The 27,855-nt window shown below is 38.5% G+C and overlaps 1 protein-coding gene across 1 annotated transcript in view; it reads right to left on the bottom strand.

Moving 5' to 3' along the window:
* The window catches only part of LOC135225148 (uncharacterized), a 314,297-nt gene extending 291,330 nt beyond the window's left edge, over window positions 1-22,967 (bottom strand). Inside the window, exon 1 of the mRNA XM_064264376.1 lies at window positions 22,011-22,967. The gene's annotated coding sequence lies outside the window, so the exon portion shown is untranslated. The remainder of the gene's footprint in view (window positions 1-22,010) is intronic.
* Between the last annotated feature and the right edge of the window lie 4,888 nt (window positions 22,968-27,855).

Below are 27,855 nucleotides of genomic sequence, written 5' to 3'. Positions count from 1 at the left end.
TCTGTAATCGTTTGACTTTGAAATATGTAATCTACAGGTGCCGCCAGAGCCAAGAAAGTTCCCAAAGGAGAGACAGAATGAGCTATTAAATAAATAAGAATAAACTAGAAGATATTTTCTCCACCATTATCTGTAGTTAAGGAAGCTGTATAGAAACGACCACAGATTCCTTCCCTTGGGAACGCTGTGCCGTAGTCTCATGGACGCGTTCTGTTAAGGGCGAAGATGTCTACGATTCTTAACCATCACAGACCATCGAATGAAAACTTTGGACTACCACTTTAGCAAGGCATCTAGATCAATATTAATTTCACGTATTCAAGCTTCTTTCTTTTTAATATGCAAGTCAAGAACGGTTCAAGAAATCATCGCCTACGAGGATGATGGCTTAAATGATTGAAATAAACAAAAGACTGTAATGCACGCAACGTTTGTCATCGTGACATACGATCTGACGCTCATTCCATCCAGTGACATTTTACGGGAGTAATTTAGCAATCAGGAGAAGATTGCTTCTGCTGCGAGAGAATGCTTAACGCTAGAGAAATAAGAGGAGAGATGTGTCTTCTCTCTCTCTCTTTCTCTTTCTCTCTTCGCGACATTTTCATAAGCAAAATAAAACTTTAAACACATATATATATATAATATATATATATATATATATATATATATATATATATATATATATATATATATATATACACTTCCAATAAAACATAGACAGAAACCTAGGTGACGACAGTTTTAGTACCCATAAGCTGAAAACATTCGTAAGCAAACATACCAAGAGACAATGCCGGCGCAAAAAAAAATAAAAAATAAAAAGGACACTTCGCGTAACGAGAAATAGAACAAAAAAAGAAAAAAAAAAACTGGATAGCATTAGTATATCTATCAGCTTGACAGTGATACTAAGGTATAACTTATAAGTGACGTTAAATTCCATGATCACGGGGTTCTAGTGGGCAATTTTCAAGAAGCATGGGAAAGAAAGGCAGAGACAAATGAGCATCGCTAAGGAGGAGCGTTTCCAGGTGTGTCTCTATAGATAGTTCCAGGGAAATTCTCCGAACCTTGGTTCCAGGATCATTCGTTACGCTACCAGGAAATTACGCGCTAATCTTGTGTACTCTTCCCCACAGTACAAAGTGCTTAGTTAGTTGGTTAGAGAGAGAGAGAGCTGTACAGAGCTCTCTTATCTTCTTGAGAGAGAGAGAGAGCGAGAGAGAGAGAGAGAGAGAGAGAGTTACAAGGATTAGGGTGTCTCAAAGACTTACTAGTCCATCCAAGGAGACATCATGAGAGAGAGAGAGAGAGAGAGAGAGAGAGAGCTGTATAGTGCTCAAGATCTTATCTTCGTGAGAGAGAGAGAGTTACAAGGATTAGGGTGTCTCAAAGACTTATTAGTCCATCCAAGGAGACATAATGTGTGTGTGTGTGTGAGAGAGAGAGAGAGAGAGAGAGAGATGCACATGCTCTCTTTCTTCGTAAGAGAGAGAGAGAGAGAGAGAGAGAGAGAGATTTACAAGGTCCAGGGTGTCTCAAAGACTTATTATAATATAGTCCATCCAAAGAGACACCGAGAGAGAGAGAGAGAGAGAGAGAGAGAGAGAGAGAGAGAGAGAGAGAGAGAGCTTTTACAAAGAAATATGAAAATATTCCCGCTTCTGATATTGAAACAAGTTTCTTTAAGTACATCAAATGACCACAGTGTCCCTAGAGAGAGACCTTACCTTACCTTACAGACCTTACATCTTGTTCGGGTTGCCCCAGGTCCCTCAGTGTGAGGCACCTCTAATGTCTACCAGAGAGTTGCTAGTACATCTTCCGGTATATTTTGCATCTTCCAATCTTGGATGGTCTGGGATGCAGTTTAGATATTTGTCGAGCTTATTCTTAAACACATCTACGCTCACTCCTGATATATTCCTCAGATGAGCTGGCAACGCATTGAATAGACGCTGCATTATCGATGCTGTGCGTCGTAGTGGATTAATGTCCTGTGTGCTTTCCTTATTTTCTGTTATATTTTTGGGCACTATTAATCTACCTCTGCTTGCTCTTTCTGATATTTTTAGTTCCATGATATTTTCTGCTATTCCTTCTATCTGTTTCCATGCCTGAATTATCATGTATCGTTCTCTTCTCCTTTCTAGACTATATAATTTTAAGAATTGTAGTCTTTCCCAGTAGTCTAGGTCCTTAACTTCTTCTATTCTAGCTGTAAAGGACCTTTGTACACTCTCTATTTGTGCAATATCCTTTTGATAGTGTGGGTACCATATCATATTGCAATATTCAAGTGGACTACGAACATATGTTTTATAAAGCATAATCATGTGTTCAGCTTTTCTTGTTTTGAAGTGCCGTAACAACATTCCCATTTTTGCTTTACATTTTGCCAACAGAGTTGCTATTTGATCATTGCATAACATGTTCCTATTCATCATCACACCAAGGTCTTTAATGCTTCCTTATTTGTGATGGTCTCATTATTAGGTCCCTTATATGCATATAGCTTTCTTTCTCTGTCTCCATAATTTATTGATTCAAATGTATCAGAGTTAAATACCATCCTAGTTTAACCTCTGCCCAATCATATACTTTGTTAAGGTCTCTTTGTAGAGCGTTCCTATCTTCATCACAAGTAATTTCTCTACTTCTTGTGTCATCTGCGAAACTACTCACTACCGAATCCTTCACATTATTGTCTATGTCTTCAATCATAATAACAAACAGTATTGCAGCTAACACCGTACCTTGCGGCACACCGGATATTACCTTGACTTCATCCGATTTCTCGTCGTTTGCAATAACTATCTGTTTTCTGTTGTGTAAAAATTCTTTTAACCATCTTCCTACTTTATCCACGATATTGTGTTTTCTAATTTTCTTCGCTAATGATATTATGGTCTACTTTATCAAAAGCTTTTGCAAAGTCTAAATAAACCACATCTGTTTCATTTCCGCTTTTCATATTTTTTAATATGTTCTCACGGTGGACTAACAGTTGGGTTTGTGTACTTTTTCCGGGTACGAAACCCAATACAGTTGTTCCTTTAATGAAAACAAATATTTTTTATTAAATGTTTCATAATATTTTTCTTCATTACCCTTTCATACACTTTCATAATATGTGATGTTAGACTCACAGGGCCTATAATTACTTGCCTCTAGTCTTGATCCACTTTTGAAAGTAGGGGTAATATATGCTAATTTGTGCTCATCATAAATCTTGCCTGTATCTACACTTTGTCTTAATAATATTGCAAGTGGCTTTGCGATAGAATGAACTACTTTCTTTAACAAAATAGCAGGAATTCCATCAGGCCCTGCAGCAGCTCCATTTTTAATTTCATTAATAGCCTGCACAATATCAGCTTCATTAATATCTATGTCAGCTAAATATTCACTATTTTCATCCCTTACTTCTATATCATTATCTTCATTATCTATTCTAGGGGTGAATTCTCTCTTTAGTATCGTTCTGCCAGTATGTTTGCAAATTTCCTTTTTTTTCATTCGTTTAATCTCCCTTCAATTCTCAGAGGGCCTATTTCTATTCTTCTTTTATTCATCTTCTTCGCATATGAGTATAATAGATTGGGGTTTTGCTTGATATTTAATAGGGTTTTTTCTTCCAAGTCCCGTTTTTCATTTTCTTTTGATTGTATAATCTTTTGTTCTGCATTTTCTATCTTACTTTTTAGTTCTATAACTTTCCATGCATTTTTTTCTTTTGCAAGACCTTTTTTCCACTTTCTGATTTTCTGGAACAAGATCCTTCTGTCTCTTGGTATGCATGAATGATGTTTACTTTTCTTCTTCGGTATATATTTTTCCACTATTTTCTCCAATATTTTATATAATATCTCCGTATTTACCCTTATGTCATCACTTACGAAAATGTTATCCCAATCTTTGTTTAATTCTTCATTAATTTCTGACCATTTATATTTTTACTGTAGAAGTTGTATTTTCCATATCCTTTCCACTTTTTCATTTCTTGCTTATCTCTATTTTCACTTGCTTTGGAATGAAACTGTTAATTCTATGACATTATGGTCTGAAAAATATTCGCATTATAAACTATTATTTCTTTAACATAATTCATCTCGTTCACAAATACTAGGTCTAAAGTATTTTCCTTTCTTGTTGGCAGGTGATTTATTTGTTGAATGTTGTATTCTAGTAGCATATCTAGTAGCTTTTTCAAATTGCCTCTTATCTTCTGCACTACTATTACTCTTTTTTATATGTATAAGTACAACCACAATCTCCTATTTTCGTTCTTTCCATTCTACGAAAGGAAAGTTGAAGTCACCAGATAGGAGAATAGTCCAGTCCTTGTGATTTCTACATATATCATCCAATTTTTCAATTATTAAGTCAAACTCTTTAGTATTAGGAGGTCTATATATTACTATGTCATCAATTTTTCAGATTCAAATTCTACCGCTATTAGTTCACATTCTGAGTTACTATATTTCTCATATATTTTTCCTTGTTTTTGTCTTTCCCATATATTGCGGTTCCCCCTTGATTCCTATTTTTTCTATCTGATCTATAAGTTTGGAACCCTTTTATTTGATCATCATTCCCAGTCTCTTGGGAATACCAGGTTTCACTTATATTCATTATATCTATTTTCTTTTTCATTTTGGGTTAGTTCTTCTAAGTACTCGATTTTTCTTTTTGAGTTACTCGTAACTAAACCCTGCGCATTCATCACTATGATGGTTTGCGTGTTTTCTCCTTCATTTAATACTGGTAGTAATAAGGATTTTCCCATGTCTCTTTCCTGTTCTGGTATGTTGTTCTTTTTTCATTTCCCAGAAAATTCCTGACATTAAAAAATCCAACTTTTGTTCCATAATATTTGATCTTCCGTTCATCATAATTATTCATTTTGTGTCTGAATCTGCAATTTTCTCCGTTTCTGCAATATCCTCTTGCATAATAAATACAGTTATTATCTCTTGTGTAGAATTTCGGAGCTGATGCTTTGAAATTTTTTGCTGACACCTCTGCATATCTCATTGGTGGTTTGCTTTTCTCTTTTACCTGATATTCTTGATTTCTCTCTTTATTTGTTTCTTTCTTATTTTGGATTTTATTACTTGGTTGGTTATTTATTTGATTATGATCATGGCTATAGGTGCATATATTTGCATTTTTTGTCGAACTTACATCCTTTTCCTTCTTTTAGGTTTTTACATATTTTTGGATGCAGATCTCTGCAATCATCCCCATATCCATCTAAGTATGCACATTTACCATATATTTCATAGTTTTGACATATCTTAGGATGTTTGTGTAGTAACATCTTTCTCCAAATCTGCAATTCCCTCTTTTCAAAAGGTTGCAGATTTTGTCTTTCTTGTCTATTTTTTCCTCTTTCCCGTCATTGTATAGATCTGGGTAGAGCCTCTTCGGGATTTGCTTTTCTGTTGTCATATCGTAATTTATTTCTTCGTAGGTATGCTGCTTTATTGCCTCATATGTAGTATCAATGAGTATCTCTGCATCCATACTTTTATCTTGTTCTTTGTTTTCCTTATTTTTTTCTGTCATTTCATTTTTGTTTACTTCTCTTCCGTTTTCCTCTTCTTCTTTTTCTTCTTTTCTTTTCTTCTTCCTCTTCCCTCTTTATTCTTCATCCTCAACTATTTGTACATTCAATCTTGATTTAATAACATTGTCTATCCATGATAGACATGTTGAACAAAAAAATTCTTGTATCTTTTCTCAAATCTTGTATTACCTACCTCAGCACACTGTGGATGGGTCGGAATGTTGCATGCAGCACATTTTCTGATTAGGTTTTGTGGATTGACTATGCTATACCAAACCTTACACAGTTTGCATGCTTTTGGCATTCTTTTTCCTAATGCATCAATTAGGATATTCACAAGATTCACCTTATTCATTTTCTTTGTCGGAATATGTTGGTTTATGTATATTTTCTTTATGAGTCTCTTGACCACTTGGATTTTATTTGGAACTTCTTCAATTATTTTCAAGATGTTTTCATTAGATTTGTTCCAGTTTGAAGGATTATATCCTTCTAATATATCTATGAATGCTTTTGTATCTTTTTGGTTAGGACTGTTGCTGATTTCATAGATGAGAAATGCCAGTTCCCTTCCGTCTACCTCATAGTATGCGAATCTGCTAGACACGCCAAATTACGCCACCTCTTCCCGCAGTTGGAACTTACTGGCCATCTCGTTCTGATTTATAGTATTACACTTGATAAAACTAACTTAGAAGACGCTTTATACTACTATTCACACTAATCTTATCACCGATAGTTCACGAACACTTCTAGATATTTCTCAAATTCTAGTCGGTATGTTAAACTTGTGATATCTGTTGATTAATCTGACTTCACGCGGGTACGACTCACCAAGCAAGATGGCTACTTACGAGAGAGAGAGAGAGAGAGAGAGAGAGAGAGAGAGAGAGAGAGAACATTGCCATCTCCTTCACGCAAGCAGCAATTTCATCTTGATTAACAATATAATCACGTCGTCTTGTATCCTTAAATTGTGATGTGTCAAGAACCCAGACATTAAAGTTATTCTTCTCTTCATCCGGACTCAGTACTTCCTGTTTGAAGAGCACTGGTTACCGAGGACTCCGAGTCACTGGGATGCTGCTATGTGGAGGTAATTATAAGGGACACAGCGGGAAGATTAGTGTTGGGAAGAGAGAGAGAGAGAGAGAGAGAGAGAGAGAGAGAGAGAGAGAAAGACGTCTCAGGTGAGCCGTTCTTCGCTACAGGATTTCAGAGACATTCAGAGCACAAGGGAAATCGAAAATGTTAATCTCTCTCTCTCTCTCTCTCTCTCTCTCTCTCTCTCTCTCTCTCTCTCGTAGTTACGAAGTTAAGTAAGTACTCCGTACAGCTCTCTCTCTCTCTCTCTCTCTCTCTTGCAGTCACAAAGCTAAGTAGGCACTTTGTACAGCTCTCTCTCTCTCTCTCTCAGCTAAGCAAGTACTTTGCACAGTTCTCTTTCTCTCCCTCTCTCTTTCTCTCTCTCACACACATACACACTCACAAATACTAAACCGTGAAACAATTTACAGAAGTAATAATAATATGGTAGTCTTTTATATATGGAAAATAAAAACAGGCAAACTATAGTACGTAAGGAGACGACAGATCTGAGAATATCGATTTTATTTATTTTTTTTTTTTAACTGACGGTATAAATCCGTTGCTGACATCACTGAAACTTCTGACATCGGTTGAGGGTATTTACCGTCACTTCCAAATAAACAGAATATAGCCACCTTCTCAAGACGGGGATTTTAAAGTGTTTTAACGCTTATTAATCTATGTTTGTGTGTGTTTGTGTTTATGCGTGTGTGTGTCCTGGAAATAGCAACGCCTGAGATCGCAAATACCGGGAGTCGCCGACTTCTTCCGTGTTCCCGCAACCTAGGTTACTGTCTTTTCAATGGAGACTGGCAACGCAATACTTTAAATATATAAATATTTATATATTGGAAGAACTTAAGAGCTTATCAGAAAAAAATTGTATTCATTCATTAACAAACAGAACTGTAATATATAGCAGAAATGGACATTAATACACAGAGCTGTGATATATCGCAGAATTGTACCAGAAATTTATGATTGAGGCTTCATGGCTGACGCGACATCTGAAGCTTTTAGCAGATTCACATCAACCCTGTATCTGATGTCTAGGACAATCCTTTACGACACTCCTGATTGGCTGTTGATAAGCCAGTGACAGAGCTGGAAACTCTCAGTCTCTCCTGAGGGATACTTTCGAAAGACGTATCCCTCAGGAGAGGTGGAATACACATCCTTCCTATGTGAACTCTCGAGAGAGACTGGGAGTTTCCACTTCCAGCCCTGTGATTGGCTTATCAACAGCCAATCAAGAGGGACTAGCCTAGACATCAGATGCACAGCTGCTGTGAATATACTATAGTATGGTAAGAATAGCCTAGACAGTTTCGAGTTCACTAGCTACTAATTCGCATAGCCACGGAGAGCTTGTTTAAAAAGAAAAAGAATTCGCCCCATACCAAAATGTTAAACAAAACTAGGCCTACTGCCAGTTGTAGCTCAGTTTTGTGAATCACTAGGAATTAAATTTCCCTCCCCCCAACCGCACACAAAATAATTTTAAGGTATTTACAAAATTTGAGCAAAGTTGTAGGCACATCTCTGCTTACCGTTCATTAAGTTTGTCTGGAGAGAGAGAGAGAGAGAGAGAGAGAGAGAGAGAGAGAGAGAGAGAGAGCAATTTCCACCTTCATCAAATACTGAATTCACCCCAACTGAAAATACTTCATCTTAATGAGAAGGAAACATTGATTTGGAGAGAGAGAGAGAGAGAGAGAGAGAGGCTGGAGTTACTGGTAATTCGATAATGTGTTTCTCTGCTTGAAGTAACCGGATACCGGTAACCTAACACCCGAAAAAATAAGCTCTTTTCTGGTGTGGGGAGGGGGGGGGAGGGTTATGGGGTCCTAGGGAGGGCGGGGGAGGGGAGGGGGGAGGGGGGAAGGAGACAGTTAATTACCTCATCGTGTACATACTTTTCGTTCCGTTCCATTCACTCCCACCCCCCTTCCCCCATTGTCCTCGGAAGGACAAGAGGAACGGCGGAAAGGAATGAGGGATTATGAGGAAAGATGTTTGGGCTCTCTTCTCTCTCTCTCTCTCTCTCTCTCTCTCTCCTAAGCGACGCTCTCTTTAGGATAATATTCGTTCAAACGAGTTCATCCCGAAACTGTATTAGCCTTCAATAGAAAGAGTATTAAAATAAAAGCAATGTAAATGTACTGTTATTACTACTAGTAGGGCTATTGAAACTACTACAACTACCACTACTACTAGTAGTAGTACTACCAACTCATTGACGGTCACCAACACGAAACACAAACGCACACATACACACGAAACCTTGAACGCCTTCAAAGAATTTGACCACAACCCAGTGTATAGGCCTAGTGGAACTTTTGAGATTCTCCATCGCCTACAAGATTGAAGGAATATTAAGTGTGGAATGAGAGAGTAGACGAAAGCCCCAATCAACAAGCCCACATACATCGGCAACAGCGAACAAAAAGTCGGAGCAAATGTCACTTGCTGTAAGTATTCCTCGATTCAAGATGGTCTGAATAGGTTGGGAGAACACAAATCGAAGTTTCGGTTGATCGGAAATAACGGTTGAAATGCTGTAACACTAGAGCAAACTCTAAAATAATGATAAAAATAGTAATAATCTTATTAGTGCCGCAAATGAAGTCAACACCTGTTAAACATACGTCAATTAGCCAGACGCACAACTCTCGTAGATAATGAGATAATGAGATTATTAATAAAACACGAGACATAGTACTACAGTAACTACACCCATCGAGAGAGAGAGAGAGAGAGAGAGAGAGAGAGAGAGAGAGAGAGAGAGACCCACCTCACCTCAGTAGACCGACAGACGAGAAGAGATCTCAGCATCAACGTAGACGCTTCCTGACGGCTACGGCCAAGGTCCTTGGACTTAGGCCTACGCAAGATGGGGTAGCCAGTTTCTCGATCCTTCGCCAGATTAGCCAAGGCGTTGCCGATACAATCCTACTATGTTTTCACTCCTTCGATGGCTATGATCGTTCGTCTTTCGCTGTAGTAGTAGTAGTAGTCGTGGGCCTTCGTTTTATTTAAAAGATCGTCCTTTATGTCGTACGATCTGATGTAGTCCACTGGATCGCCAGAAGCTATGCTCGCCGGCCATGTGGAACTTTACGACAGAGAGAGAGAGAGAGAGAGAGAGAGAGAGATCACGGTAATGCCTGTATATCCCCTATACACCTGTTTGTTTCAAGTAACACCCTCTACACCCATCGATCTTTCCCACCCGTGGATTCCTTGTCATAAACGCCACAACCTCACTCATTTAGCGCCTGCGGGCGCACATTCCTTCGATTGATGTGAAAACTCTGCCCAGATGTTCAAAAAGACCACGTGGCAAAAGAGCACTTTAATAATGATTCAGTTTCACCGTTTAGACCAACGCCTTGAAAACTTGTAGACCGAAGCCTTGACCGAAGCCTTGAAGTTTTTTTTTTTGTTTTTTTTTTCTTTAGACCAACTCCTTGAAACTTAGACCAGCGCCTTGCAACCCTATAAACACCAACGCCTTGAAGATTCCTTATAGACCAACAATTCCTCGAAACCTGTTAGATCAACGCCTTAAAATCTTGCTAGAACAAAAGCTTGAAACCTTTTAGACTAACGCATTGAAGCTTTTCTTTAGACCAACGCCTTAAAATCTTGGTAGACCAACAATAAGAAACCTTTTAGACTAACGCATTGAAGCTTTTTTTTCTTTTTTGCCAACGCCTTATGATCTTGTTAGACCAACAGTTTGAAACTTTAGACCTGTGGGTCACCTCAGCCATTTACTGAGGAATCAAGACCTTTTGACCTGTGGGTTATCCAAGCCATTTAACTGTGAATAGGAATTTCCCATCGATTCTTCTTCTATTAGGAATAAATAGGAATATCCCACGACAACTTCTCAAGTGATTTTGCCATACTGGGAATTCGCCAATATTTCCTCAGTCATTTGGAGTCACGTACAGACATTCGCAATCTTTTTGTCTCAATGATTTTGAATGTGCGGAAATTAGTAGACACTTAAATCTGTGCCTCTTTCAGTTCAGGGAATTGATGTTTCTTTTTGTCAAAAAGGAAGAAGACCTTCTGGTATTTAGAATAATATGTCTTGGGGACACCATCTTTCTTTCAGTTTTGTTACTATGCCAGTCAATACCTATACTCTGTTTTTTCCCATCTGTCCACCCGCCTGTGGTGTATGCGCATGGTAACACTGCGTCCCGGGCTTTACATAGTTACGCTTTGTGTAAGTTTTAGGTAAATAAAAGGATATCTGGGTGTACATTTGCAACTGAAAAGTGTTTTAATAATTTACTGTATGCGAATTACACCGTTAATATTCGAAATAGGATATTGTTATAGTTGTTGAATGTAAGCTGAATGTAAGTATCTAAAGCCCAGGAGGCAGTGTTACCATACGCATACACCACAGGCGGGTGGACAGATGGAAAAAAACCGAGTTTGGGGCCATACAAGTCTCACTGGCAGTCGTATTGAGAAGGTTGTTACAATAGTTCACAAAATATAAAACACAATAACTTAAGTACTTCGATAAACAGAATTAACACCTTCCTCTTTTTTCAGATTCTCAAGGGCAGCCACTTAAAGAAAGAAGGAACTTTCTGGAGAATTCCTGATGATAACAAAAAGGAGAATTCACGAGTACAAAGAAAAAAATATTATAAAACTCCAACTATGCAACAGCAACCAGTATAGCAATTTTTGGATACCCATGGTTCCAGCACTCTGCAGACTTCTGAAATGGCCACAGCAAATATTCATCCCAGGATTAATGAAATTTCATCCGTTTCTAAGGTAATTATTGGTAAGAAAATTGAATAATTAAAAACTTTTATTATGGAGCTGCTCTGTTGGGAAAATATTCTGAATTTCGCAATGAAAACTGACGCCAAAAAAAAAAAAAAAAAAAAAAAAAATGCCATCTTACATTTTTTTTCTTCACTCACACATTTATTTATTCATACCTTTCATTATTCATACGGTGTAAACGGTGAAGAGATATTGTGTCAAGAGCTCCATCGACTCTAATGATTGATTTATAAATATTAATATATATATATATATAATGTGTATATATATATAGTTATATAGTATATATATATATATATATATATATATATATTATATATATATATATATATATAGAAGAAAGCAAAGCTAAATATGTCGCTTGAGTATTATCTGCCCACAGCTCACTGTTCCCTTCAAATGAGAGAGATTACCTGTACACTAACCATGGACTGGTTACCCCACTACCGGGACGGGGGCTATGCTATCTCTCCCTATCCCACCTCAGACAAGGAGAGAGAGAGAGAGAGAAAGAGAGAGAGAGAGAGATGGAATTCATATTTTCGTTTTAATACAACTTGTCTTTGACAGAGAGAGAGAGAGAGAGGGAGAGAGAGAATGCATATCTTTGTGTTTTAGTGACATGTCGTATACACCGAAAGTGGACAGATACATACATAGAGAGAGAGAGAGAGAGAGAGAGAGAAGAGAGAGAGAGAGAGAGGAGAGAGAGACTAGGATCTTTGTCATTCCGTCATGCATTTGATAAAGTGGACGACACCCTACTGTTGTGAAAATAAAATCCCAAGAAAAACACATCGTGGCGTCATTTGAAGAACAAAGACGAACAAATTAGGTTCAAAAATGGTTGTTAGACTTGATCTATTCATTATAAAGTTTATGCGTCGAAAAACAGAATAGGCGATTTTATATTACTGTGATGATAAAAACAGAAGAAAATAGATTCATTGACACTTTACATTTATCAGAAGAACTTTTTGATGAACGAGTGGTCTCCAAAATAAATAAATAAAGATAAATAAACAAATAAGGAATTTTTAAACAAATCAATAAATAGATGAACTTATTTACTGTATAGTGCTGTCCGTTAAATCCCTTCTTGAAATTCAACCACACCAACAACCAACATCGGTTGACAAAACATCAGTCAAACTATGCTTCTCTCGGTGATGTCACAAGAGTACGAACAAGTGTGACATCAATTCTGTCGTCGATGTTTGACAACTCGTCGTGAATTTGGCAGCGAGTTGCCAAAAGGTGCCAGAAAGCTTGTGGCCCATTTGACACCGCCTGTCACGAACTGACAAATGGAATTGTTAACAGCTTAACGAATTTACTTTTCAACAAAGGAACTGAAAAATAAACTAATGAACAAAGGACTTGACAAATGAACTGATGGACAAGACTAAAAATGAACTTATGAACAAAGTGCTTAACAAATAAACTAATGAACAAAGGGCTTGACAAACGAACCAATGAACAAAGACTTTACAAATGAACTGATGAACAAAGGTTTGACAAATAAACTGATGAACAAAGTACTCCACAAATGAAAGACAAATTCATCCTTAGACGAGTATTCTAGCCACACTTCCTCATAGGCCTATAATAGGCCTCTGCACTTCTAAAGAATATCTTACTCAAAATTAGCCAGCATGTGGATTAAAGACTGAAAAAAAATGGTAACAAGAGATCTGGTGTGGACCTCTGGATTCGGCACAACTAAAAGCAACGTACATGGTACTAAGTATATTTTGTCTACGACATTTCTCAGGGTAATTGGACGCAGGTCTATAATTTGTCTAAAGATGAACTTTTTACAAAAGCTTATAAGAATCAAACGGTAACCTACTTTCGAAGAGTAGAACATAACTACATAGTGTAACTGGTGGTTGTAAAATGCAATGAAACTCACGTAAAAATCTCCCAAAAACGAGAAACATTACTATTATTATTGAAAATAATGGTTCTTGCAGCCGCGTTTATTTTGTATAGGAGTTTCTCTGTTCTTCTTATTACTGACTTTTCTTCTGTACGCAAATTGGCTATTAAAACGCCAAATGGGGAATTCATGTTAAAAACGTGGTATTTGACATGAATCCTCCATTTGGCGTTTTAATAGCCAATTTGAGTACAGAAGAAAAGTCAGTAATAAGAAGAAGATAAAAACTTCTATACAAAATAAACGCGGCTGAAATGACCATTGTTTTCAATAAAACCTGTATTAATGAAGGTCTTTTTCCAATATATTATTATTATTATTATTATTATTATTATTATTATTATTATTATTATTATCATTCAGAAGACGAAACCTATGCACATGGAACAAGCCCACCAAGGGGGTCTTTAACTTGAAGTTTGAGCTTCCAAAGAATATTAGTGTTCATTAGGAAGAATGAAGACGAAGTAAAGGGAAATGCAGAAAGAAGAGAACCTACTTATTCAAAAAAAAAAGCTAAAACTTAACAAAAAGATAAAAACGTATTAAAATGCTATAGAAGAATAGAATTAGGGTTCCACAGTCCAACAGTGTGAGGAACAAAGGACCTCTGGAACTGTTCCACTAAAATTAAATTCTTTTCACATTTTGTGATACCAATCACTGACATAAAACCGACTTGATTCTATTACCTTTTAACGCACAAATAAACTGTCCTCACTTCCAGGAATTCTCCACTGAAGGAAAAATGAACTTCTTCTTTCCGCAGAGCTTAGGCAAATGATCTGGCTCATTATTATCTTCTGCAGGTGTCATCGTACTACACCTGTCCACTGGCCAAGCACGAGGACGCATCTGGCAACTTACGTCGGCAGGTATAAAATGAATTTGGTGAATTCTCTCGAGCATCTGGCAACTTACGTAAAAATTGTTTTTGGTGAATTCTTACGAAGGCGCTCTTAAGTCAGGTGAGAACAATTGTTTGTTTTGTTTTGGCAAAAGGTCCTGAAACTAACTTGTTTTGTGTTGTTTGTCGCAATGATTAATGCTGTGAATAATATTAGTAATTCATAATCACTCGCATTTTGTCATTCTTGTTAAAATAATATATAATTTGACTGTCAATTATAATATATATATATATATATTATAATATTATATATATATCTATATCTATATATATTATATATTATTATATATATATTATATATATATATATATATATAATATAATCTTATGACAAACCTCGTTCTTTTGGCCTTTTGTTCACGCTACAAGATTGTCATATACATAAAGCCGTTATAACTTTTCTCTTACAAGTTATGACAACGCGATTCCTATAACCACAACAAACACAACAGCAACATCAACTAAATGTACAACACAGCATCAGTGATCCTCTCTTGATACTTTTCATATGGTTTCAGATCCTTTGTAATATACGTCACCTCCCCCTCCCCCACCAAAAATAATGAATGAAAAAAATACGAGCAACTCAGCTGGGTCGTGACGTCATCCGTTTCGTCCCCATAGATAAATAAGACATCATCCCGAAGTCATGCTGTTGATGTCATTTAGAGAGTAAGGCGACTTCTCGTATAGCTTCTGCGTAATTTATCCGGCCAAAATCCTGAATGAGAATCGCAGTTATTCTCTCCATTCGACGACTTTTCTGCCGTTTCGAGCGAATCGACCGATTTCTAACCCAATATAAATACATTTTTATCTGTTTATTTATTAATCTAATTCAATTTTTTTTTTTCTCTCAAAATTGATCTCCTCTGCCTGTATTTCGTCTTGTTACCTTTTGTTAAGACTTTCAAATGAACACCATAATATACTTTGGAAGCTTGAATTTCAAGTCAGTGGTGGTGTACTTGATAAATATGAATAGGATTCATCTTCTGAATAATAATAATAATAATAATAATAATAATAATAATAATAATAATAATAATAATAATAATAAGCTACACTTTGACCGCTCACTTGGCGCCAAAACAGTCAAGTGAATTAGTCTCCATCATTCTGGAAGTTGAGCGAAGGAACCCAAACAGTAATCTCTTTAGGATTAATCTATTCGCATATCTGCAAAAATAATAAATAAATAAGAAAAGCCAATAGTTCTGTTGTCGCAAGAGCGATATATAGCGACCCCAGGAAATTACGCGACATCCAAAATATTTGCTATTAATTCGCCGCAGATCGCTTTGCGACAAAACTTTGAATTCAGATATATTTTCTATTAACTAAACACTTTCCCTTTATTCACTACAAATCTCTTTCAAATATAACGTGGCATTAAACTATACATTTTCTATTAACTAAATGGTTGCTATTTAGTCGCTACAAATATCTTTCAAATATAACTGGGCATTAAACTGCTTTTTCTATTAACTAAATGGTTTCTATTTAGTCGCTACAAATCGCTTTCAGTCTCTCAAAAGAGCTCACATAGGCAGGATGTATATATATATGTTCCACCTCTTCTGGAGGATACTTTTGAAAGACGTATCCCGTAGAATAGGTAAAACATACATCCGGCCCATGCGAACTCTCTCTCGAGACTGAGAGTTTCAGCCCTGTGATTGGAATTAAACTACATTTTCTACTGAATGTTTTCTCTTTATTCGCCTTCAGAAATAACTTGGAATTCAGATATACTCTCTGTCAACTGCGAGACGAATATCCGCCAAATGACGGCGACTCTGAATCACGAACACGGACAGAACTCGTCCGAATCTTGTGCTTAAAAGTTCTGAGTGTCATCGAAGCGTCTCCCTCCCTATTAGAGTAGATTCACATCAACCATGCATCTGATGTCTAGGCCATTCCATTACGGCGCTCCTGATTGGCTGTTGATAAGCCAGTCACAGGGCTGGAAACTCTCAGTCTTTCGAGAGTGTTCGCATAGGCAGGATGTATGTTCTACCTATTCAGAGGGATACGTCTTTCAAAAGTATCCTTCAGAAGAGGTGGAACATATATATAGATCCTGCCTATCTGAACTCTCTCGAGAGACTGAGAGTTTTCAGCCCTGTGATTGGCTTATCAATAGCCAATTAGGAGCGTCGTAAGGGACTGGCCTAGACATCAGATGCATGGTTGATGTGAATCTACTGTAGCTAACCTCCCATACAGTCGCTTGAAATGGCAGTTATCAAGTTGCCAGCAGTGACCATGCTACCATACTACTCTCATGGCATTAGTGATGACAGTGGTCCGCCGGCACGCTGTTATATATATATATATATATATATATATATATATATATATATATATATATATATATATTGATAATTTCTGTAAGGTGGCGGTATTTAACATACGAAGCTTCGTTATATAAAACAGCTTTAAATTTCCTACAGTTCCTCTAAATAATCCCTTACAAATATCTAATAAAAAAATCAATATCGAACTGTAACGAATTTCAAAAACATAAAAACACATGCAACTGTATATACTTCACAGACAGTTTAAAGATCTCACGTATCACAAACAGTTTAAAGATCTCACGTATTCTAACTGTTTGTGAAACAAACTGTGATTCTTCGAGTTTCTGGTTTTAATTTTAATATATCTCCGTTTTGTTATTTTTTATTATGGATAAAATCCTTTCTGAAATGAAAAACAGCTAATAATGTCACACTCGATACGAATACTTATGGTTAAACATATGATCAAGAAATTAACCAAACTAACCTTGAGAGAGAGAGAGAGAGAGAGGAAAACCCCCTCATCTGATAATCAACTTCACCGCAAATATCCCCCCCCCAGATTGTCACTAATAATAGCAAGCAACTCCATTATGACAAAACCCTGTAAACCTCTCAAGTTAGGTTTGACATAAATATTTTTTATCGACAAAACCTGATGTAAAAAAAATTGTTGGATTGAGAATTTCCGTATTATCTCGATCACGTCTCGATCTTCATCACTCGGAGAGAATGCGGGGTATATAAACACGTTAAGGAGAAAGGGGGGAAGGGGAGGAACTGAATCATGGTGGTTGACAGGACTTTTTTGGGATGTAGCCAAATGTCAAATGGTTTAGCCAGGTTTAGATCTTCACGTAAAACTACTACTACAACTACTACTACGAATGCTACTACCACTATTTCTGCTACTACTACTACTACTACTACTACTACTACTACTATTTCCTTACTACTGATGATAACAGCAATATAAGCCTTATACATTTAGCGTAATTTTTTCAATATCTTTGCGTTTGGTAAACAATATGTATAGTGCGTTGAATATACTGCTATTTCATGTTAGCAGAAAGAGAGGAAAAGTGAGAGAGAAATGGGCCGGGAAGAGAGAGAGAGAGAGAGAGAGAGAGAGAGAGAGAGAGAGAGAGAGAGAGAGAGAGAGACTTCCATATAGCTTACTATACTGCAGAAACATGACCACATGAGATTTCAGCAGACAACCGCATTAATTTCACAAAGGACATTCCACTGCAATTAAACATCATTTCTCTCTCTCTCTCTCTCTCTCTCTCTCTCTCTCTCTCTCTCTCTCTCTCTCTCTCTATCTCTGTCAGAAAAGCGACCTCAGTTTTTTTTTGCAGACAATTTCATAACTTCCGTTATGGCGTTTATCAACTATACCAAAAAGAAAAGTTTTTAATCATTATTATCATTATTATTATTATTCCAAAGATAAAACCCTATTTATATGTAACAAACCCACAGGGACCACTGACTTGAAATCCAAGCTTACAAAGAATTCGGCGTCTTTTTGAAAGAATTTACAGAAGATAATAAATACACAACGAAGAGATCAAATGATAGAGAAGAAAAACAAGTTGAATTAATAAATCAACAGACAAACAGATAAAAATATCGATAAATTCTTTTTGTATAACTTCATTTCAATTTCTTCTCGTAAAAGGGGGATATACGGCGACTCAGAACAAGGGGGAAAAAGGACGAATTTAACGTAGACTGAAAATGCATACAGCGACTTTCCCAGACTGTATATATACAGAGAATTTGATCTTCTATAAACGCTACGGTCACACCCCCTCATACTTCTGACTTCCACGCTAAAGACCTATTTAGAAATTGACATAGAAGCCGACCCTACTTTGTCCAAAAGCAATACCCATTTATCACTCATTCAACCCTGATGATAAAGCTGCTATATAAATAAGTCCCGCCCGACTGAAATGATATCTATACACTTTCTGACACAGGAATTGTATCCTTGTATATAAAGGCATTCTTGCCATTCTGGATAAAGGCATTAGTCTACTAAATCCTTCCCAAATACTTTCCCGAATCTTGGCCTTTGTCACAAGTAATGCGGTTCGCATAAATATGTCACCAGTCAGTTATGTTGTTGTTCATCTCAACGGAGTTTAAACTTCTTCTTGAGTCGTATGTAGGTAAAAAAATAAGTTCCTGATACGAAAAATTATCACTCTAGATTGAAAACACCTTGTTGTGGATTACTTACAAGATCTTTGAATACAGACACGGCGGCTCTCAATGACAAAGGGGTTAGCAATCATTATCATCTATATAAAGCTCCCTCATTATACCTATACCCCTATTTCAACCCTGCTCTGAATACACGAGTTCCTTTCATTACAGAATTCTCACGAATACGCGACTTGTATCTATTTGGTAAATAGGAACTTAACCAATCTATCCGCAGAACAACGCAACTTAATTTAAGTTAACTGAATGGAGACGCGCGTATATTCTAGGCGAAACGCATCAATTTACGATCTGATTAAGGTCAGGTCATTTGCCGTTTTCCTGCACGCAGATAAAATCGCGGTAGATTAATGCATCGCTGTAGACCAGTGATTTTTAAACTTTCTAGTGTAGCGGACCCCTTATTATGATCATTTCCCTCTTGGGTTTAAAAGTGTTTTCAGTGTATAATATATGGTACTAAAATTGCTACTGAATTAATCATTGATGGCTTATCTTCAACAGAAATGTTTACATTTTACTTGAAATAACTTTCACAACATTATTCATTTTACAATTTTCCACACAAATCTTGCAATTTTACACACAAATTGAGCCCCGTTTTGGCCTAAAATTTATCTGGTACCGACGGCCAAATCCTCCTGCGGACCCCTTGGAACATAGCATGGCCATTTTGGGGTCCGCGGACCACATTTTAAGAAACACTACTCTAGACAAACTTCGAGAGGGGAAAACCTGACCTTAGATGTTACAGGAGGAAAGTGAACGATTCAATTCGCTCTTGACCCTTTATTTATTTATTTATTTATTTATTTATTTATTTATTCATTTATTTATTTTTATTCTTACTTTGAGGAGACAAACCCCGCCATTAGATGCTACGTGGGAAAAGTGAAATATTAAATTCGCCCTAAACAGTTTTTGGGGGGACAGGAAATGCCGTTAGAAGCTACAAGGAAAAACTGAATAGCAAAATTCGCTCTAGATTGTTTTTGGGGGACAAAAAATGCCGTTAGATGCTACAGGAGAAAAATGAATGACACAACTGTAGTAAAAATACAAAGGGCGACTCAGCTTCATGATACATCAGTCATGTCTACCCTCTGTTAAAAGCCTCAGTCCCGTCACAGCCTATGGCCTAACCACACCTAACCCCAACAGTTATAATCTCCATCATTTATTGCAGTATTGCAGGTGCAGAATCCTCCCTTCCGTCAGCAACGAAGTTGCAAAGCAATAGACCTATAACTAACCCACATTTAACCACAGAAGCTGGAATCTCTATCATTTGTTAAAAGACTAAGTCCACCATAACTTAGGCCTATCGTCACCCCGTATAGATAACCTCAGTGACTGTCATCTCTATTATTTATTGCAGATGCTGCAGATACAGAATCTACAGAATCCTTCCCTCCACCTGCAACGCAGAAAGGAACACAGTGAAGAGGCGCCTATACTGTCCCAAATCCTTAGGAGGGAAGAAGGACACACACACACACAAACAGACACACACATACAAAAACGCCCCTACTACTACAAGTGGCTGGGGCTGTTCTCTGCCCATACACCCAATTCACCCCTTTCAGGAACCTCTCCTGGTTAACCCAAAGGCCTCCTCCTTCTTTTCCTCCTCCTCCTCCTTCTCCCCCTCCTCTTATCATTATCATTATCATTATCATTATGAGATTTTCCTGAAGACGATGAAGAGAGGAAAAATAAAGCCTCCATTACTCTAACACTATCCCAGCCCCCCCTACCCCCTTGATATCCTATAGACCCCCCTACCCCAACCAACCCCTCATCACCTCCTACCCCTTTCCCAACTCTCCTCCCGCCTCTCCCCCCCCCCCCCGCCCCCCGCCCCCTTCTGCCCCCTTTCCATCCTCCTCTGACCCATAGCAACTGGCTTTTAACTGCGTCATACGGAGGCTGTTTTGGGGGTCGGATTTTCTCACGGGACGAAAAATGGGACATACTTGGACATTGTGGGACATTACGAGACATCGCGGGACATTGCGGGACATCGTGGATTATAGTGAGACATCGTGGGACATCGTGGAATATTGTGGGACATTGGTGGACATTATGGGACATTGTGGGACATCTTAGGGCATAGTGGTACATTGTGGGACATCTCGGGACATTATGGGATATTGTGGGACGTCGCGGGGACACGTGACCCCATTATTTCGACGCCCATCCACGCTACGTTACACGACGCCTGTCGTCCGTCGAAAATGGGAATGGGACAAAACGCGACGTCGTAGGACCCTCTGCGAGATATTACGCACGCTTAGGGGCGTGTCAGGGGCAAGAGAAGGGAAGGGAATGGGGAACGGGAGGTGGATGGGGGGGGGGGGTTAGTAGGGCGAAATTTCGGAATCCCGTAGGGCCCAGCGTTCCGACGGACGACGTCAGCACTTCGTCGCTAGCGCAGAGGCGCTATAGGGCGGGACTTCGGGCGAATAATGATGGGAATTGTCATGGTGAAAATGTACTGTTAAATGTACAGTTAATCATCGCTGTTTAGAAAGAGTCACACATCGGATCTATTACGCATTCCGGATTCAGCCTTCGCTGGTCAACTTTCCCACCCCCCCCTCCCCCCCTCCCCCCCTCCCCCCCAAATCACTGGAATTAGGCTTTAAGTCTCTACCACCCCCACCCCAAACGCCCCCCTGCACTGCTGCTATTATTAGAGGATCACTTATGTAATAAATCATACACACACTTCAATAGCATCGCCCCATGCAGTAGGGGCATGACAGAGATACCAACCTAGTAAAAAAAAAAAAAAAAAAAAAAAAAAAAAAAAGAGCATGCCAACCGAATGCCCGGGGGCACACACTCGTCGTGTCTCCCTATGCCAAAAAAAACGACGTGTGTGTAAAAGCCTGATGATTTAAATGCCCAGGAAGTGAAGTTTAAATGCCCATCCAAGGAATGAATGAGCCCACAGCCGACCCTCCGCCCGACTTTGCACATTTCGAACAGCTGTCGCACCCTGGCCCCTGGCCGGAACGGGGCCAGTCCGTCGTCGGCGGATGCTTTATGTCTTCGGTAACTCACAGGTGGACGACAAACCTGCCTCCGCATCCGAATTACGGCAGAAAATCGACAAAATTCTTACCTGTACGTCCCCCAAGTCAGTCTCTCTCGGCCGCCATTTTGGAATGTTACATACGTCACAGGACCTTGAGCTGGTGGCCAACCCTCCCGGAGATTTGCGGAGGCGATCGCTCAACTTCGGTCGCTTTCGTTCGCCGGCTCTCTTCCGGCGCTGCCAGGGCCGACCGCGGCGCTCAAAGGCGGTTCTATTAGCGTTCCGTTTCACGAGGACGCCTATTTCTCTCCATATGTCACTCTTCGAAGGGTTCCACGGCGTTCCGCAGGGCGGGGTGAGGTGGAACGGGGCGCCTTTGGCGGGCGAAGTGAAGTGGATGCGTCCGAAGGGCAGCGGGAGGATTTCCTCCCGCGCGCGCGCCAGCATCCTTACTACAGCCCCTGTGAGATGATGTGGCCTAGAGACAAGCGAAGTCTGCCCGACACTCGCTCTCCAAAGCAAACAAAATCCCGTGTCTGTGTCTTTGCCGGACGTCGAAAAGCGTCGAACACGACGTCTCCGTCGAAATCTGGCGTCGATCGTCGTTCCGGGAGCGAAACGCACCACCGCGAATCCCCGGCTCGGGAATCACGGCTGATTTTTCACGGCCTAAAAAATCTGAACGGCCTATTTTTCACTTTTTGGGAAACGTCAACACCACCGTCACATTCTGCGTCTTCGGTTCCACCGTATCCTCGAATTTGAAGCGAATCGGTCCAGCGACTGGTGAACTAGCGCGCATGAAAGCCCATAGGTATTTGGCGCATTCCAAACCATATCTCGACACACAAGCAATCTCCACAGACTGTAGGCCGATGAGGTATGGGCGAAGTCAGCCTACATGGACCTTCCTGAAAAGCCTGAGACGAAGGCTCCTGGCAAGAACATCAAGGGGAAGCGGTTAGGCCTAAAACGCCCATACACTTCCTTCCAACCCCATAGATCTAGCAAGCGGGACGGCCCCCTGGCATACATTCGCCGAAATTGAACGAATACACTCTTGTCGGTCGATGCAGACGCTGACAAGCGGCCTCTTCGACACCCATCACCTCCAGAGATCATTTTGCAATAATCAAAATCAGGCCGGAAGTGGCCCAAGATCCCACAACGCCCCAAATTCTGTTAAAAATGACTCCCCTTTTCTCTGCCATCACACTTTCCGCCCATACGCCCATAGGCCTAGGAATGACGTGCACCTAAATTGCATTGGTTTTTAGCACAGGCTCCGGCCGTGGCGCCCAATGGGGCCACATTCCGAAATTCCCCGAATTTGAGGAATGGGGGCTTAATACGCACGCTTTTCTTCATTGCTTTCCAACACGGGAACCCGACTCGCCACTGGGAGCCACTCATTTGTGTCAATCATATCTCAGTAAAAATTTTCACTTCATCGTCTCTCAAAGTTGCCTTCGGCACTGCGAAAATGGATGGAAATTACGATTTAATAGAAGATCAAATAATACAAAAATGAATCAATAAATTATTGGTCGAACAATGGCAAAGTTTTTACGAAAACAAGGAACACTGTATCTGGTCTATATTAAAATGAACCTGATAAGTCGAAGGAATCGCTTTAGAAAATTATGCAAATGCAGTAAAATTATTCGCAAATGACGATAAACATAACAAACGTAAAAATACCCCAGCTTTCGAAATATCAAGCCGACAATAAATTAACCAAAATTCGTTACTACAAACGATCACTTCTATAAATTCAGATTTACGAATTTTTTTGAAATTTCACATGAAAAATTTTCAATTCACATCGAATTCTATTTGAAATCTACGCTGGAGAGAGGCTAATTCTCTCTGAATAATTAAATAAGGCCGAGAGCCTTACTGATACAATTCCCGATTTATTCGTTCAATTGAACGAAAGGAAGAGCGTCTGGCTATTTGTGTCCCTAACAATTTAAAAATATTATACACGGCAGGAATTAAATTGACTCTGAGGGAGCGATTTTAGAGGTGACTAATAATGAACACAGTTAGTGGAGAGGGGAAACAGCGTATAGTATGTTGGAAATAAGGAGAAACCGTGAATTTTCTTCTTAATACTATTACTCTTATAAAGCAGACGATGAACCTGTTCGTACGGAACAAACCCACCAAATGGGCCACTGACTTGAAATTCAAGCTTCCAAAGAATATCATGGTGTTCATTTGAAAGAAGTAACAGAAGGCGAAAATGGGAAATACGGAAGGAAATCAGATATTAGAATAATAGACAAATTAAAGAAATGTAAAAATAAATACCACAATGCAAGGAGATTCGTACTATCGTAATGATGCACTGCATCTGAAGTGCTAATTGCACATCTTCTTAGAAGGCTGTTCCGTGAAAATGAATTTATGGAACTGATTTGTTAAAGAGCCGTCGATAACACAAAGCATCTTGGGACTTGACTGATATGTTCATTCAATTTCAGTCATTTTCGTTTCATTCGCATATTTCATTGCGGTCATCCTTTGCATCATGATTTCTCCTATTCGTAAATTGAAGGAAAGTATGAAGAACTTTACGCATTAATAAATTTGCAAATGCAAAAAAAAAAAGAAAAAAAATCTACCCATTTTCAATCTGTTCGCCAAATTTAAATCTTCAAAATAGTTTTGAACATTTGAATTATCACAAAATCAAATTTCTGAACAAGCAACATCACTGTTGTACCAAATCCCTTTGTATATCGTAGCGATTTAAATTCAATAGCTTTAAATAGCACGCTGTGCCATTTAAAATCCAATATCTTGAATTAAAATATTATTTTTCCCTCGCCGACTCCGCAGGAAAAGACACCCTTAACGGTCTGGGAAGTCCCGGACACAAGGAATAACCCAGATCATAATTCTCCGACTTTAAGTAAGCATTATGACGGTCTGGGCAAATCCCGGACACAAGGAATAACGTAGGTCATGATTTTCCGATTTTAAGTAAGTATTACGACGGTCTGGGCAAATCCCGGACACAAGGAATAACGTAGGTCATGATTTTCCGATTTTAAGTAAGTATTACGACGGTCTGGGCAAATCCCGGACACAAGGAATAACGTAGGCCATGATTTTCCGATTTTAAGTAAGTATTACGACGGTCTGGGCAAATCCCGGACACAAGGAATGACGTAGGCCATGATTTTCCGATTTTAAGTAAGTATTACGACGGTCTGGGCAAATCCCGGACACAAGGAATGACGTTAAGTAAGCATTATGACGGTCTGGGCAAATCCCGGACACAAGGAATAACGCAGGTCATAATTCTCCGACTTTAGTAATATTACATTATGACGGTCTGGGCAAATCCCGGACACAAGGAATGACGTAGGCCATGATTCTCCAACTTTAGGTAATCATTATGACGGTCTGGGCAAATCCCGGACACAAGGAATAACGTTAAGTAAGCATTATGACGGTCTGGGCAAAACCCGGACACAAGGAATAATGTAAGTCACAATTCTCAGGTTTTAAGTAAACATTATGACAAAAGAATGATTTTTTATCTTTTTATCTATTATTTCAAATTTTTTTTTATATGAAATTGTCTCTGGAATAGGCCAGAAAATAATGAAAAATAATAATAATAATCTTATTCACGGGACAGCGGCCATTATTGCTTGGCACCACTAATATAAAAAAACTATCTAAGACTCATTAATCATTTTCTTAAATCATCTCAATCTTCCTTCCTTCCATTATTCCTTGCTTCCTTTCTTCCTTCCTTCCGTTATTCCTTCCTTCTTTCATTCCCTTATTCCTTGCTTCCTTCCTTGCTTCGTTTCTTCCGTTATCCCTTGCTTCGTTTCTTCCTTCCTTCCTTCCTTCCGTTATTCCTTGCTTCCTTCCTTACTTCGTTTCTTCCTTCCTTCCTTCCGTTATTCCTTACTTCCTAACCTCACTATCTGCTGACGTCACGATTCGCTTCACCATCCAAACGGGGAATCACTCACTGTAAGGAAGCACCTGGACCTTGAAAATCATTTTCTACAGATACCTGTGTGTGTGCATAATCGACAGTAACTGTATAAGGCCCTGTAGTAGGGATCCTGTAGGTGCCGTCAATTCATTCCCATTCTACAGTCACCTCGTTCTCTGTATTGAAGTTTCTGTATTAAGCGCTGCGTCTTTTAATAGAAAAAAAAACAAAAAATAAATAAATAAAAACTCAATACGCGTTCCTTCAGGGACTGTCACGGCTTATACGCATATACCCCGAGGCTCTCTCTCTCTCTCTCTCTCTCTCTCTCACAAAAAAAAGTCCTCCAGAGATGGTTTGAGCATTATCGCTATGCCTTTTTATTGAATCTTTTAAAATCTCTCTCTCTCTCTCTCTCTCTCTCTCTCTCTCTCTCTCTCTCTCTCTCGTTAGTTAGGCCTAGCGCAAGGTCACAGAACTCACAACCATAAAAAGTAAATATATATATATATATATATATATATATATATATATATATATATATATATATATATATATATAATATATATATATATATATATATATATAGATATATATATATCTTATATATATAATATATATATATATATATATATATATATATATATATATATATATATACGAGAGAGCAATCATAAATAGCCTTCACGTCACAAGTGCATAAGGATAAAATCGCTCCGTCACACACAGAGACATCAGTATGGGATTCTGTATAGGCCTCCTTCACACAGAAATATCCGATTGTTAATGCGCCCTCAGGGTGTAACCCTCTATAAACCTCTTATAAACCCTCTATTAAACCCTCTATAAACCTTCTATTAACCCTCTTGCAGGGTTGTTCCAGCCGCATATAATATCACAACAGTAAGCTGTGGTTCTTTTTCCAATTGACACAAAGGAATTGCAAAGGAAGTTTTTAAAACTTATAATATATATATATATATATATATATATATATATATATATATATATATACATATATATATATATGTATATTATAAAATGCTCTGAATATGTGCATGTATGTATATGTAAGTATATATCTACTAGATGTTTCTGAGAGAGAGAGAGAGAGAGAGACAGACAGACAGAGAGAGAGACAGAGAGAGAGACAGAGAGACAGAGAGAGACAGAGAAAGTGTTCCCACATAGCGAGAAAAACTTGAACAAGTCATACGCATCGCTATCTAACTGCAGACGAGCTCTGGTATCGCCCTTTGACCTTCGTTTTCGTGACGCCAGATTCACAGTCCAGGCCCATCAGTCAAACACATCGAAGCTATGAAAACCACTGTCACTGAGGTTTCAGTTATTCCGAATAAATTCCACGGAGGAATAATTCAAAATCCTACAGCGAAAACGGAGAAGTGTGATAGATAATTGAGAATATTATACGATAATAGATAATCATATGATTGACTGAGATCGTTTAAGAGGAATTTGTGGTTGGCGTGATAATCGGCATCATTATTTCGCTGCTACGTAACTGACGAACGAGAGAGAGAGAGAGAGAGAGAGAGAGAGAGAGAGAGAGAGAGAGAGAGAGAGACTAGCCTAACACGTAATCAGAAGTGCCAAAGTGGTTCGTGTCAAAACAAAACTAAAATAAATGAGGAAATAGATAAATAAATAAATAAATAAATAAATAAATATATCAAAAAGCACCATGGAAATTCTAATACAAACAGGCTTAAAAGGAGAGAGAGAGAGAGAGAGAGAGAGAGAGAGAGAGAGAGAGAGAGAGAGCAGGCATATTAGTTAGACCCCATATACCGCCCATAACAAAATTAAAAGCCAAGCGCAATAACAAATAACCACAGAAATCTGGTTGGGATTTTTGTCCCTCCTCTCATCCACAAATTATTGATACACCTTTCGCCGACTTTCCAGCATCCAGAGAGTTTGAATTAATACTGACAAGTCTAA

The sequence above is a fragment of the Macrobrachium nipponense genome, chromosome 13 (genome assembly GCF_015104395.2).
Source record: "Macrobrachium nipponense isolate FS-2020 chromosome 13, ASM1510439v2, whole genome shotgun sequence".
In the NCBI taxonomy this organism is placed as follows: Eukaryota; Metazoa; Arthropoda; class Malacostraca; order Decapoda; family Palaemonidae; genus Macrobrachium; species Macrobrachium nipponense.
This window is presented reverse-complemented; position numbering and strand designations above follow the sequence as displayed.